At 37.4% G+C, this 15187-nt stretch overlaps 1 protein-coding gene and 1 long non-coding RNA gene across 3 annotated transcripts in view; one reads left to right on the plus strand and one right to left on the minus strand.

The window, feature by feature from the left end:
• SEMA3C (semaphorin 3C) overlaps positions 1–15187 on the plus strand; it is a 121996-nt gene that overhangs the window by 10053 nt on the left and 96756 nt on the right. The window lies entirely within an intron of this gene.
• Positions 6117–13239, minus strand: LOC146545198 (uncharacterized). The gene is made up of 2 exons (XR_014881178.1): positions 12193–13239; positions 6117–7783 (listed from the first exon to the last, which is right to left on the minus strand). It is a non-coding gene; the product is annotated as an uncharacterized LOC146545198 (long non-coding RNA).

Consider the following 15187-nt stretch of genomic DNA (forward strand, 5'->3'; position numbering starts at 1 on the left):
GATTAAAAAAATCTCTTTCTCCTTTTGTGGGTAAGGTTGGTGGAGGTCATGTTTCCTTGCCATTTGGGAAATAGCTAGTATATGGGATATTCCCAACTGCTTCTCTTATACAACAAATTATATGTGCAAAAGTGTATTTTATGAATGTTCCTCCACAATTAATACCCCAGATTACACCTAGATTATTTTCAGAAATACATTATAAATACTGTAAGACCTTAAAATAATTATAAGTTCCAAGACAGCAATAAAAACCAAAAAACAATATTTTGAAAAGCTGTTCAGCTACCATTATGTTTCATCTACAAGAAACTGCAATCCAGGGTGTATTTTGTCAATATCTGAAATAAGTATTTTTCTAACCTCCACCCCTTCTCCATCCAACCAGCTTGACAGAAAAAACTCTGGAATAGCATTTCAGCAGTCCACAGCTCTTGTATACCATCAAATCACCATGAGATGAGAGGTAGCTCTATGAGAATCTTTTGGGGCTAAGGTCTTCTTAATTCTCTCAGAAATAAAATTTGGCCACTTCCTAGAATTTGTAACACTTCCTTGCTCTTCTGAAGTGTGATATAGCATTTTTAATGAGCTCAGTTAGCTTGAGGAAGGAAGAAGGTTTTATTATTATTATCATCACTTGGGGGCTGTAAGTAGGTACTTCATAAAAACACACTGTTTTTATGAGAAGATTTTACTTTTAGTTCAAATCTTAAGTGCAAATACACTTTTTGGAAATGCAGCATGTAGAAACAGTTTGAAGTGAATACCCAAACTTTTGAACTGTCTGCTTAATCTTGCTTACTGCTCTGGGATAAATGATTGCTTCACCTAAATTATCTTTTAGATTATGAATGAAGAGACATCATAGTCACCCTGGGTTGCCAAGTTGCTTAATGGAAAAACAAAACATCTCTTGGCAATTACTTAAACAAAAAAGAAAAAATGTCAAAAGGAATGTGAAGCCAAACTCTTTAATTAAAGGCATCATTTTCAGCCATTAAAAGGGTCAGATTGGCATAGCGAAATGAAGAAAAAGGATTTATCTTCAGTCACACAGTAAACGTGTGACATATTAAAACTTTCAGCTATCTTCCATATCATGTGAAAAAAACTACTGATCAGTTGTGCTTGTTTCTTAGTTTTTTTTCTTTTGCTTTGTAATATCATTTCCCTTTACCTTCCTTAATGAAAAATTTGTTTGCTTTTAAAAAACTTCAAGTTATGCAGAATAAATCAATTTCTGTCAGCAGAGAATCAATTCATTTGGGCACATATTTTCCCTCTTTCAACATCTGGGTAAATCAGGTTATACATCTCAGCCACCTAGCTTAAAGGAGCTGCAGTGTTAGATTTACAGGGACAAAGGAAATCTGTGGGGCAAGTGTGTGACTGCAGTTCATTTTCTTTCATTCTCACATAACAGACCAAGAAGGCAAAGTTTTGAATGACAGTAGAAGATAGATTTCATGGTATATATGTGCATGATGATTAATAGCACAATAGAAAATAAAGAGGGAAAAGCAGTAGGATAGATGTATTCATAATCCTGAAGTAGTTTGTCTTTAATTGAAAAAAAGGTATGTGTATTCAAAGCACCATACTTACACACCTCGGTACATATGATATTTTCTGATTTTTATCCCAAACATTCATGTGAACCTAAAAGTGACAGAGAAATTCCTTGAAAACAATTATTGATCTCAGAAGAGAACAAGACTGTAATTTCCTTGTCCTCTTCTGAGCCCCAGCTATTCAGGAATGAAACATGTTTTCTTTGGAATCGCTGGTCACATTTTGATTTTTCTAATGCGTTTCAGAGGCACAGGATAGTTCATAACACATTCAGTTTTCTACTGTTTAGAATTTCCACTTCTTCTGAAATAACCAGCCTGCATACCTGCCATTGCAGTTCGGTGAGACAGTCTCCATGTTAAAATGTTGAGTGTACTTACAAACCAGAAGATCACACTAGTACACAAAAACGTAAACACTTAGATGTTCAGAATAACACTTTCCATTTTTTTAATATCAACCAATTAAGATTTTCAAGGAGAGGCCTGGCATTTTTTCAAAAATTTACTTTTTGATGCCTGAAAAGGATTTAGTTGGCATGGAGAACTGATCCTGGGCTTAAACTTTTTGATGGCTTCACTGTGAACACAGCTGGAATTTTTTAAGCTGATTCTGTTAAAAACCCACTTCCTGCCACTGTTGAAAATAATACACCACCTATTTTTTTTCTTCCCTAAAGCAGATAAACCTGCAGCAAAGACAAAAGAGTTTAAAGGCCTTGTGAGGTGTTTTGTTGCATTTTCTATTAAAGAAAGAAAGGTATGCATGCTTGACAATGAAATATGAAAAGGACTATGTTTGTAAAGTCATTACTTCAAATTTCACGTCATCTTTATAGTTTTAGTAAGTCCCTTTTCAATGGGAAGGTTGCCAGTCATTCATTTTTCCTGTAGCAATCTCATTTTCATTTTTCAAGCTCTATCCTGAACTTAGGTCCCTAAATGTGTTCTTAAGCTCACATAAGCAACTGAAAGTCTATTCCCGAGATGGTAAAAACTGCATGAAAATGCAAAAATCATTTGCAACTTTCAGATGTGGTCAAGTATGTCACTGTCTGCACTGACACTGTTCAGAAAATGAAAGTGGAAAGTTACAAATCTGGCCGCCATGGTTTGGCCCACCAGCCATGGCCAGGAAACAGTGGGCTTTTATATGGTCCCATCTGTTTCTTTGAGACACAGGAGCATCTCTGCTCGGCACTGCATGTTTCTTCAGCAGATGACTTCTTCCTTCTGCTGCAACAACCTCACAATGGGCAGGGACTTCATGAAGCACCAGCATGGTGCTATGTAAGGAAAAGGATGTAAGTCTAGCTGCACTTGTATGTATGTATGTACTCAGCTGGACCAGTTAAACTTCTTCTATGTCCACTTCAGTAAAGCAGGCTCTGGGGGGAGAGAGGTAAGCACAGGAATTTGGAATCTCCCATAGCAGCTGGGGAGAACAGACCACCCTGATGCTGGGACTCTGAAAAGAGTTTTATGGAGGAGGGTTGTGCCAGCTGAATCAATACTGGAACACATTTCATAGTTGCAGCGGCAGTTTACTTAGTTGTGTTTGTGGGTCTTCTAATTAAATTAAACAATTAATTAAAAAAAAAAATACTTGAATTGGTTTTGTTTGTAGGTGGAGAAATCTGCCAGAGATGATAATTTAAGTGCCATTTACTTCTTCAAAAAATACCAACAAAAAGGTACATTTCATTCTAGATTCTCAGGGCGTCATTACCAAAGCACTCTCCCTTGTAAGAGCACTCCAGATAAATTCAGCACTGCTGTTTAGTGATGAGATTGCTCTCCATTATAAATTGTTATAGTCATGCTTCTATTGAGTGGTTTTTAATTGGTGTTAGTGTTGGGGCCAGACACTGAGTGCTGATTATGAGGGAGCCTGACCTTCTCACAATGTAGATTTCTTCCAGGCCACCAAAGCAAGGAGATGTTCACCTGATTTTTCTCAAAGGCTGGCTGTTACAGAAAAGAAAATATTGAACTCTGGTGTGTTTAAAATGAGTTGCCAGCAAATATTTTTCTCTATTAACAGATGCACTTGCATATTTGGTTCCTCAATTACCTTGTCCCTATAGAGGTGAACAAATTCTACCTAGTCTTGTCCAAAAGGCAAGAACAGTTTTCACTCAGACTCTGAATGCTTTAAGGTTATTATATTTCTTCATGGCTTTCTTGTGGCTGTTGAAAGCTTCCCTGGACAGTAAGAGAAAGCTCCCTTTCAAATAAGCCTGGATATGAGAGAAAGCATCTAGCATCTAAAATCAGCTAAACTTGAGATGGTATGTAACATCAACAAACTGCAGCACTCTGAATAAACAAGGTGGCCACTCACTGTTTACTGTTCCCTTTGGTTATTTTTCCTGCCTTGTGTCTGTGATAGTCCCAACCTGTTTGCTGAGCAGCTGAAAATGAGCTTTGTCCGAAGTGGGTCTGATTCTTGACTAATAGAGATAGTTCCTGTGTGGAAATGTGTGAGAGAGGGATTGCAGGTGTGGGACACTTTTGCTTTCAAGGTCTTTTGAGAAAAACTATCTCTCTAGAGACTGAGAGGTTGATGTAGCAGTCACCAAGACGTTAGTGGCCTTAGGCAGAATACTCACAGGCACAAGAAGCTGCAATGAGCTTACTCTGCTCAAGCTCACATTGTACAAGACACATTCAGTCATAACAGCTGCTGCAGAGGCAATCTTTAGCTCCTTTGAAGCTGACTTCAACTATCTAAAGATATTAGCTTTCTCATTTTTATGTTGGAGAAAATATAAGTATTTATATCTTTACGCTCAACTAGAAAGCAAAACATTCATTTTCTGTGCAGAAGTTGAATATGGTTCTGATCTATTATGTGATTTATGAGTTAAATTTTTGTGCAGTCATTCCATTTTGATATGATTGGTGGAGAGATCAGGGACATACTATTGTTGTCTTTGCAAGCCCCCCTCATAAGAGACATGAAAGTGGAAAAAAACCCAGTGGGAGGCACAGATACCTTACAAATCTGGAACATGTGATGTGTAGGGAGAGGCTGAGGCGACTGTGTTAATTGAACCTGGTGAAGAGAAAGCTGAGTGGCATTTTCACTGCTGCCTCCAAATGTCTAATGGGAGATTATGAAGAGGGCAAATACAGGCACTTCTTAGAGATGCACAGTGACAAGACACAAAGGTCACAATTTTTAGCAAGGTATTTAGAAATAGTAACACTTTTCCTTTTTTTTTTTTTTGTTATTGTTTTTTTGTGTTTTTTTTTCACCCTTGAAATAGAATGTTCAGGCAAACTATGCACTCTCCAGATATTCCGAATTTAGCTGGATAAGGTCCTGTGTAATGCCATCTCATCTTAGTAGTGAATCCTGTTTTGAGTGGAGCAGCATAACCTTCAGACGTCCATTCCAACCTGTGTGCTTTGAACTTCTGGGATTTTATCAGTGTTCAGCAGGTGTGAGCATTAAGATGTTGGTATCAAGTTTGGCAGTGTGTCTGGGAGACTTAGCTTGTCTGGCAGTTCAGAAGAAGAAAAGTAACTTTCCTCAGAAAGGTCAGAAGTGTGACCCAAATGACCTGGCAGCCTGGGTGTCCACAGTGAAAGCTATAAACACTCTACATCAGGAATTCAGTTTTCTTTAGGAGACCTACTGCAAATTACTATGCCTGTTTGCAATCTTGTATGCTGTGTGATTTCATTTCTTACAGCTAAATGCATTGCAGCTCCCTGGCCTAGAAGGGAAGAACATTTACCTGTCACTGGCTGAACAGTAAAATATACAAATACCTCTTCTAATGAATGTTAATGAAGTCACAGATATGCTGCATTACATAATAATACAAAAGCAGTCTGTCAGATGATTCTGTCTGTATTTTCTTCATGCAGTCTCTTACCAGTCTTGTTTAAACAAGAAAAAAAAAAAAAAAAGATTGTCTTGTTACTTGTAACATGATGAATAAATTACTACATGTACTGATGGAGTACACAGAATGTTACTGAATGTGTAGATGCAGGATTTTTTTTTTTATTATTTTTCAAAATTCTACCAAAATCCTTGTAAAATTAAAGTTAAATTAAATAAGTGACATTTCTGACCAAATTTGGCAGTGTACCTTTGGTCTCAGAACAGATACTAGATCTTTTCTTACTTTGACATCTGGTTCCTGTTTATTTTCAAAGTTTGTATCTGTACACATATATAATGTTACATATAGCAGATAAATCAACTTTATATAGTACATACTGTGGTTGTGGAGGTATATTTGTCTGCTTCAGGGAGAGTTCTATATTACCTGGTGTATTACATAGGTATGTAGGGAAAAAATATGGAAAAATAATAATAAAACTGCAAACAGAGACTACCTGGCCACATCCTGTTTCATAGGCATATCATCTTAAATTTTATCAAGCTGTGGTATTTTGTTTTCAGTGACTGAGCTTGTGAGATTAAGCTCTGTTCTTTAACAATGCAGACGTAGAACACGCATACAAAATCTGGTAATGTGATAGGCATTTTTGAGCTTGATCTTTTCAATCATGTGATTGATACTGCTTTTTTTTTTTTTTTTTCTTTTTTTTTAATCTTTGGAAAAAAAAGCATAAAACGTATATTACTTGCTAGGCTGCCCAGACTTCCTCAGGGAAAGTTGCCTTAACTTCTCAGAAGAGTAGTTATGGTCTCTGACTTACAGTTATTTAATGAAAATGCTCTATTTTCTCCATCTTCTATAGAATCACAGAATCATGTGGGTTGGGAGGGTCTTCCAGCCAGCCTCCTTCTCAAAGCAGGTCTGATGAGGTCAAGGTGAGATCACAATGTTCTGGGAAGTGTCCGCTTCATGTTTGAGTAATTCCAAGGATACAGATCCCAAGCCTATCTGAGCAGCCAGGAATGGCTTTTTTTTTTTTTTCCCTTATAACTGATTGGATTGTCCCATCTTCCAGAAGCCTCCCAGGAGGTCATTATAGACAGTTATAAGATTTTTATTTTTTCCTTCACTACTTAAATGTGAACAAACCCATTACTTTCATCTCTCCTTGTATGCAATGTGCTCCAGAAATTCTGTGGGCTTTTTTTCCACTTAATTTTAGACTTAGAAAGTGATTCTTCCATTCCAGTGGCAACCTATTAATTTTGGGAACTGTTCACTATCTCTTAACCCTTATCCATGTGTATTTCTACATATAACATGATCAGAGTCTGACTTTGTTCATATTTAGGATTCAACTTCATCACTCATCATTTCAAATTGAGTAGGTTTGGAGTAAGGACCATGTATATGCATGTGTTTGTAACTCTCATTAAGTTGTTCAGTGTTCAGCTAGGGAAGAAAAAAGGAGTCTTCCATTGTTCCCAGTGGGTTTCATTAAGCTGTTGAGGTGGGTTTTTTGAGACTGTGGATAAATATGAGTGTTGTGCCCTCTGGTAGTTACTGAGTATTTCTTGAGGCCTGAGTATCATGAGGAAATAGCCTGCCAGCCACTTTCTCAGAAGTTTTCTTAGAACTTTCTGAGGATACCTTTCAATCTCTGTGCATAAATCAATCTGTACAAACAGTTAAATATGAAAAGCCTAAGTATCCATTACCAGTTCCCTATTAATTTAAAATGTTTAATTCTTGCCATTGAGGAACCCACAGCATTATGTCATGTTGGTAATATCAAAATAGGACCATAAAAGATTTTACATGAATTATAAACTAGAAAACATGTTGATTCATTGGTTTAAACTTCCCTTTGTGAAATAGATTTGTTCCCTGTGTGGTAAAGGACAGGTGGATTTTGTCTGAAAAGAAGTATTCGTTTTCATTTCATCTTTCTTAATCCTGAGGATAGCTGTTCAGATCCCAGAGCCATTTGAAAACATTAGCTTGATGCTTCCGTGAGCCTTCAAAAGCTCTGTGATTGAAAGCTTTCAGCAGCTGTTATCTACTATAATAAATACCAATGATAAGAAAAACCAGAAGAAATGGAGATACATTTTGAAGAACAAATAAAACAATTTTCTTTCAAAATTGTCAGAAGAAAAAAGAATCCTTTGATATTTTCCTCAATGATAGAAAACACCAACAAGATTGTTCTTGGATAAAGCAATGGTTCTTTTCCCTAGATAATGCTTGGGATCTGGGGGTCACAGTTCATTGCAAAATATGCCGCCTCTGTTTGCCCAGCTGCCACACCTTTTCTGCCTTGTCTCCAACACACGAGAAAGCAGACTGAAAGCAAGGTAAAGGGAATAACAGACTTAGTGTTGCTCTGCTTGTAGACCATAATACATGCAAATGGTTTTATAGGATTAAGCTTTTTTGCTTATGTACATATGCCGCCCGGACAGAAATTCAAATCTACTGTTTATGGTACATCAGTACTCAGTACAGGAAAGAGGGTATTGTGCCTTGATGTGGTCCTAGGCAGACAGTGACATGCATGGTGATCCAGAATGCTAGAGTAAGTCTTGCAAGATTATTATTAATATTATAACTGAAAACTGTTCCAATGTAACCTGAGCTGTCTACGTATAGAAAGACCCCAGAAAGAAGCAAGCCAGAATGTCAAAACCTAAGGAAACTCTTGAGGGGAAAAAAGGTACAGAAAGTCTGTTTCTTCTAGCTTTCATTCTGAGTTCAATTTTATGGATACCACACACACACTCAAAACGAAGGCTGTCTTACAGAACTTTGTGTTACAAAACCTTGTGGTACAAAACTTAAAATAAATCAGTATTCAGGTCTGTGCCTTTAAACTGATGCAATTTAATTTTAAAATAGTCCACAGATGTTTGTCCACAGCATATATGGTGTGAAGCACTGCAATCTTTGTCTGTTTTCTGTTTCTGTGGAATTATGACATAACATAAGAAAAACTAAAGACATTTAATTTAGCAAAAAGCCACCCTTCTGAAATCCAGTGATGTTAATGACCTTCGGATCATAGTGGTATTTTCCAGTAGTATCGAAAAATCTACATTTTCTCATTTTCCGTTGTAACAGCAGGCATGCTGAGAACAGAGTGACACATGACACTTCAGTGTTTTGGTTTTTTTTCTCCGTAAGAGAGTTTTTAACTTGCTAGTGAAAATTAGATTGAAATTAAATTAAAAAATAGAACGAAGATGCAGAAGAGTCTGGATGGCAAAACAGAGGAGCAATGGCTGAGGTCCCTGTGTTTGCTCTGCCCAGAGCAGTGGAGCTGAGGGGAGGCCTGATGGCGGCTGCAGCTCCTCACAGGGAGCGGAGGGGCAGCGCTGAGCTCTGCTCTGTGTGACAGCGACAGGGCCCGAGGGAACGGCATGGAGCTGTGTCAGGGGAAAGTCAGGTTGGACATCAGGAAGGGTTCTTCACCAGAGGGTGGTTGGGCCTTGGAACAGTGTCCCCAGGGCAGTGATCATGGCACCAAGTTGCTAGAGTTCAAGAAGCGTCTGGGCAAAGCTCTCAGACTTAGGACTGATTTCTGGATGGTTCTCTGTGGAGAGTTGAATTTGATGATACTTATCATTGAATCATAGAATCACAGAATAGCTTGGGTTGGAAGGGACCTGAAAGATCAACAAGTTCCAATCCTGATGCCGCAGGCAGGGCTGCCATCTGCTAGATCACGTAGTAGATCAGATTGCCCAGGGCTCCACTATTATGGGTCCCTTCCAACTTGGGATATTCAATGATTCTATTATTTTTGCTACATCCCTACTTCAACATGAAGAGTTCACTTCCTTCAGATGTTTCAAAGGCTGTGTAGGTGGAGTTGGCATTTAGAGCCCTGAGGACAGCCCTGGCTGCTCCCTTGGGAATGACGGGAGTGTTACATATTTGCTGCTGTCCTTTTTTTCCCTGCCCATGCCAGTAATTGCCACGTTGTATCATTTATAGAGTCAAAGTTGGTTTGCAGGTTTGTTGTCTTCTCTTTTCTCTTTAGCCACTACCCTACACAACGTTACTTAAGATTTTTTGTTGAGGTTTGTCTGGTGGAGGCAGAATTAAAGATTTCTGTGTTCTTTGTTATCTTATGACAACTGGCAGCAACTAAAATGAGGCATGTCAAGCAACTGCTGCAAAAAGAAATCAGTAATTTACAAGTTCATACAAAGGTTAAGGAAACAGCACTTCCCTGTAATTGCATTGCCTCATATTGTTAATATTTTCACGTTTGAGAATATTTAATTTTCCTAATTGAGAGAATGTTACACTGCAGTTGAGAAGCAGGGGTGAAGTCAAAAGCAAAGTGCTATTTCTTTCTTAGGAGAGCTGTTCTGACACTTGTGTTAGCTAGTGGGAATAATCTGGGGATGGATGGGCAGTGATAATTTATTTCTGTCTCTCCTGTACCCCATTAAATATATCTCATATCTATCTCATTAAAGCTGTCTTTTTCCCATTATGCCGAAAATAATAAGATTCTTCTGAATTGGACTAAGAGTAAGAACATTTCTCCCTATACTTCAGGTCTTAGTGGAAGAGAAAAAATAAAATCCAAATACCGGCCTTACTGGTTTGACTTTAATTATGCAAAGTCAAAATGAAGTCAAGATTTTTCAAAATAAAAAGAGTAGGAAAACTCAGCTCCAAACCACTTTTAAAGAAAAGAAGCTTAATATTTCATTATTTCAGAAGAAACATTAGATACCTAGAAATGTTTATAAACTTTCTAATACTGCTAGTACATATTTTGTGTTCATGCTGCCTCTTTATTCATTAAGATGTTGATAAAATAAAATTTCATAGTAACTGAGACTTGCAAATACTCAAGAAATGTAAGCACTGAGGAAGCAACCGTAACCTCTACAAATGTAAAATGGAATTTCTGTGGCTGCAGAGTTTTTCTTCTTGCTCTGATCTTGACTTCTGTTAGTAGCTAGATCCATTCAGTCTTAAACAGTGCAACACATTGAAAAAACATTCACACGTTACAGAACTATGGATCAGAAAGCTGATTATCTGCTTTGTAAAGACAATTTTAACAGAAGATGCTATGTGAAATCATATATTGTCTCACATAGCAGAGTTCCTACTTTCTGCACCCTTCCCAGCCCCCGTTTTGGCTGTCTTTCAAATGGTGTAATTATAGAAGGATTTTATAGAGCTGATCTCTTTAATGTCCTTCCTTTTCTTTAAAATCCATTGTTATTTATTTCTAAGCTCCTTAAAAGACCGTGTGCTATTTTGCCAAGCTAAAATGTGCACAGCCCTGACAATTCTTCACACTTACTGTCTCCTCCAATTTGATTCATAGTTGCTGCCTTCTGTATCTAGTCTTCTGCCCAAGTGAAAAAAAGTAAAATAAAGTAGAAGAGATCTTTGGGTTTCCAAACACTTTTCTGAAAGGTTCCTTTTTCTAAATGCAAGGGTTCAGGGCATTTCTCATAGAAGAATAGCATAAATTATGGAGATTGCATTCACAGAACAGTGAATGGTATTGTCAGCTTGCTTAGGAAAAACTAATGGGGTTGTAAGAAAATACTATCTACTTTATTAGAGTAAAATTTGACAGCTGGAAAAACAAGGGCAAGAGACTGGTTTCCATTTTCCATTGATTTTAGCTCCTACCTTTCAGAATACTTCCTTTTCTGCAAAACCACATTCACACTGCATACACACGAACACACAAAGCTCTTTTGCTTTAAGCCAGAGGCAGATTAAACTTCATTAAGAGAATAAAGCTTAAGGAAAGTTCAAACTGTAACAGATAGTAATTTGGCAAATAAAGAATTAAGGTTTGTTTTACTAAATATAGAAATAAAGACTGGAGCAAGGTTCCCATGGTTCTTTTGTGCCTTTAACCATTGAATAGGAATACAGTCACTGTTCACTGTGTGGTTTACGTACCTTACAAGTCTGGTAGCCCCATACCACAGCTTTTTTAATAGACTTAGGCACCCAATGGAAGCTCACATGTTACTCATTAAGAAAACAAAAATATGTCTATAAAGTATTTAGCTTAGAGCAAGAAATAATAACTGGAACAAGAATGTGTACTCAGACTGCTCTTAGGTATATTCACTAATAGCTCAGAAGAAAACAAAAGGAATTAATACTTTTTAGGTCTGGATAGATGGAATTAGCTTTCTATAGCAACATTGCAATTCTTACCAAAGCACCTTCACAGCTGCTTACTTTCCCAAGCTCTAGGATAAAGGATGGATCATTGCATTTGAGTGACAGATACCTGCAGTGACTGATGACCTTTGATTTGAGAACTTGAGATAGTTTTCACTCCACAATCATCCTGTATAATGGTTCAAATATAGTGGCCCAATCCATTACAAGGGTCTATAACATTAATACGTGAAAACTTTGTATTAAATTATAGTGAATGACCTTCAAAATACAGTTTACCTGTGAATGATGATGCTTGCTGTTTGTTATGTCCACAGCAGACTTGAAAGTAAAACATAGTAGATAGTGACTGCATGAAATCAGTATTACAAAGTGAGGGAATGCTGTGTCAAAATGTCTAGCAACCATAGTTTTTGTATGCCTGGCTCCTGGAGTGGGATTCAAAACCAGTGCTAAGTGCCTGTTGCTTGCACTTGAGCCCCTTGAGAGAGATAGGAACCTCAGATTGGGAGCTAAAGCAGCTCTGTCGAATAAACAAATGCTGCCAAAAAACATCATGCTTTTTTAAACATTACCTGGCAGTAGCTAGTGTGGAATTGCTGAGGACTGAAATATGACACAAGTCTTGGTGTTTAGTTCTCTCATTCAGGACTACAGGGAGGTACCTCCATCGGTCTGGAATCCAGATGAAGGGTTATAGCCTAAAGAAAAATGTTTGCATAGTTTACATTAAAAGAACTGAGCAGACAATAATTTCTTTTCTCCATTGTATATAGTTAATAAATGAGAGAGAAAATGGTTTAATTTTCATCTTAATTTAGTAGCAAAGAGGCAGAAGTTCCAATTCCAGGCCACATTTCCTAAATAACTGTCCTAAGCAGGAGATACGAGGTTATCAAATAAGTGAACTTTTCACTCCTTTTTTTAAGCATTGCCCCTACACAAATAAAATAGAATAAAACAAATACAGAATGAACTGAACTACGTTGAGAAAGATAAAGAACAGTAGATTAAATCTGAGTGATAACTGTAGATTCTTGTTTTCATAATTGAAACTTTTTAATATCCTAAGTAGCCACTAAACTGTCTATGAGAATCACAGAACTGTAGTAGTTGGAAGGGTCCTGTAGAGATCATTGCATCCAACCCCCTGCTAAAGCAGGCCCCCTACAGCAGGCTGCACAAGAAGGCATCCAGAAAAGTGGTCTTTTGGGTGATTGAAGACCAGAGTTTCTTTCTTCACATCCACCAGATGATTCCCATAGCCTACCAGAGGGAGGGGACATTAATCACATGGCCCAAGAATACTCTGTCATCTGCACTGATTGAGTCTCAGAGATTTGCTGTAGGGTTGAATGGTTTGATGTGGGGAAGCATTTAGTTTGGGAAGGCTGCTAGTCCTTTGGCCTCATTTCAGGCCTGCTTACTCATGGCCTAACTTAGTGAATTTTGTGTATGTCACTAGAAAATTCTCCTGCTCTTGGAAGTTTTACATTTTTGCAGTTATGAGTGAACAGATCTTGGCATTTCCCCAAATGCCCAAATGCTTCATACTGACATACACATTGTAGAATTATAGAATAATAGAATTGCCAAGGTTGGAAAAGACCTCCAAGATCATCCAGTCCAGCCACCCACCTACCACTATTATTTCCCCGCTAAACCATGTCCCAGTATCTAAACAGTTTTTGAACACAAACATCCCTGTGTTCTGCAATGGATTTTACCCCCAGTGGATATCTTCTTTAAAACTTGGTAATGTTAATTAAATTGCTGTTAGGTGCTTTGTAAGAACTATTTACTTCATTACTTGGAGGAAACTACTGTTCCCAAAATAATTATAAAATGTTAAAGACTAAATTTTGTTGTTTTGTGTATTATTTTTATAGAAGTGAAAAAAGAGGGTGAAGATAGTACATTTCTTCAGTATAAGGCATGTTTTACAGTGAATATGTATGTCAGAACAATCTTAGATACTCATTCTAAAATTGTGAAATGCAAGGCAATATACATATATATAAGCTATGAAAATTCTGAAATGAGTAATAAATAAAAATTGCCTTATGTTGCAATTAGGATTTGTGCTGACAATGAAAAATACAATTTGAAACCACACATTTAGGCTTACTCCCACTTCTCTCTTTATCATTCAAGTGGCCTTCTCTGCTATGTATGTGGGGGCAGCTGCGCTTCCCTCTAATGAAATTATGCCAGCAGAAAATTTGGCTCTCTTTCATTAACTTCTCTTGTTTCTTTGAGCTTTTATGTCTCATTCCCCAAAGCAACAGGATAAATATCTATTCAAGATACATCTGAATTCAGAACACTTCTGTAATTTTTGCCCCAGGTAAGAATGATATCTAAGTATCTCCTCCTGGTATGTGTACATGTACACACACTTCTCTGTCCCTAACTACATGTGCACACACATAGGCACATGCACAAAATATCGTTGTGAGATCTTTGTCTTAAGAAGCAGACACAGACAGTAGGAGATGACATGTATTATAAATGTAAGAATCCTGAAATCAGAAATATTAGAAATAGTGAACTTCTGTAATCCACCTCATTTTACTTCAAAAGTGTTTGCTCCAGCACATTTTTGTAGTGCTTTTTCTTATTCAGTAATGAGTGTCCTAAGCACAGAAACTTTTCTTCTGAGCTGTTATTTCAGGAAGAATTATTTTCTAACTGTGAGTCTTTGTTTTCTATTTTATAACTCTTTGCAACAGTGAATTATACTTTTGTACACCATCCTAATCCTCTCTCGTCTGTACATAGGGCACTCATACACAGAATCGTTGTTATGTTGCTTTGCAATCATTTTTCAGCCTTGCTGACCATGCTTTGACTTGTTTGTTTGTTCATGTTTTCTTGATCTTCCTTCATCACTCAGTCTCTTGAATATTTTAGCATTCTCAACTTGTGCCAATTTTTCTTCACGTTACTAATACTGAAGAACTCAGCAAGGAGTTCATTATTCCATGGATTATCTTGGAGCAGTACAGGGCTGTGCCATGATAGACTTCCTCCGGATAGGGTTCAAAGTAATGCTAAATACAGTTTAGTACATTTTTAATTTATTTCTTGCAGGTGCATATGCTTGTATTGTTGTACCAGTAATTTAATGTGTGCAAATCCAGACTAACTCCCTTGAAGTCAATGAATATGCACTACTCTCTTAATTGTGTATAACGTATTAGATTTGCAGTAGTAAAAATACGATTGGACAAGTCCCTAGGCATCCTGACATATCACCACTGACACAGTACAATCCAAGCGATAATGAGGTAATTCCGCCAAGACTTTGGACCACTCTCTTTGCATGCTTTTGTGCATGTTGTTTTCTGAAGCTTGTCATTTTAACATTGACTCACCAGCTGTACAAATACGTGGGGCTGCATTCTCAGTTTTTTAATACATTCAGACACATGTCTATTCTTGCCCTATAAGTACCACATGTGCAGTAGGACAGAAGCGTGAATTAGAGAGTCTGTATTCCTGGGGTTTGGAGGCTACTTCATCCTGGGTTTTGCCACTCAGTTTGACTGAGGAAGGAAATCTCGAGTT

The sequence above is a fragment of the Meleagris gallopavo genome, chromosome 1, assembly GCF_905368555.1.
Source record: "Meleagris gallopavo chromosome 1, MGAL_WU_HG_1.1, whole genome shotgun sequence".
In the NCBI taxonomy this organism is placed as follows: Eukaryota; Metazoa; Chordata; class Aves; order Galliformes; family Phasianidae; genus Meleagris; species Meleagris gallopavo.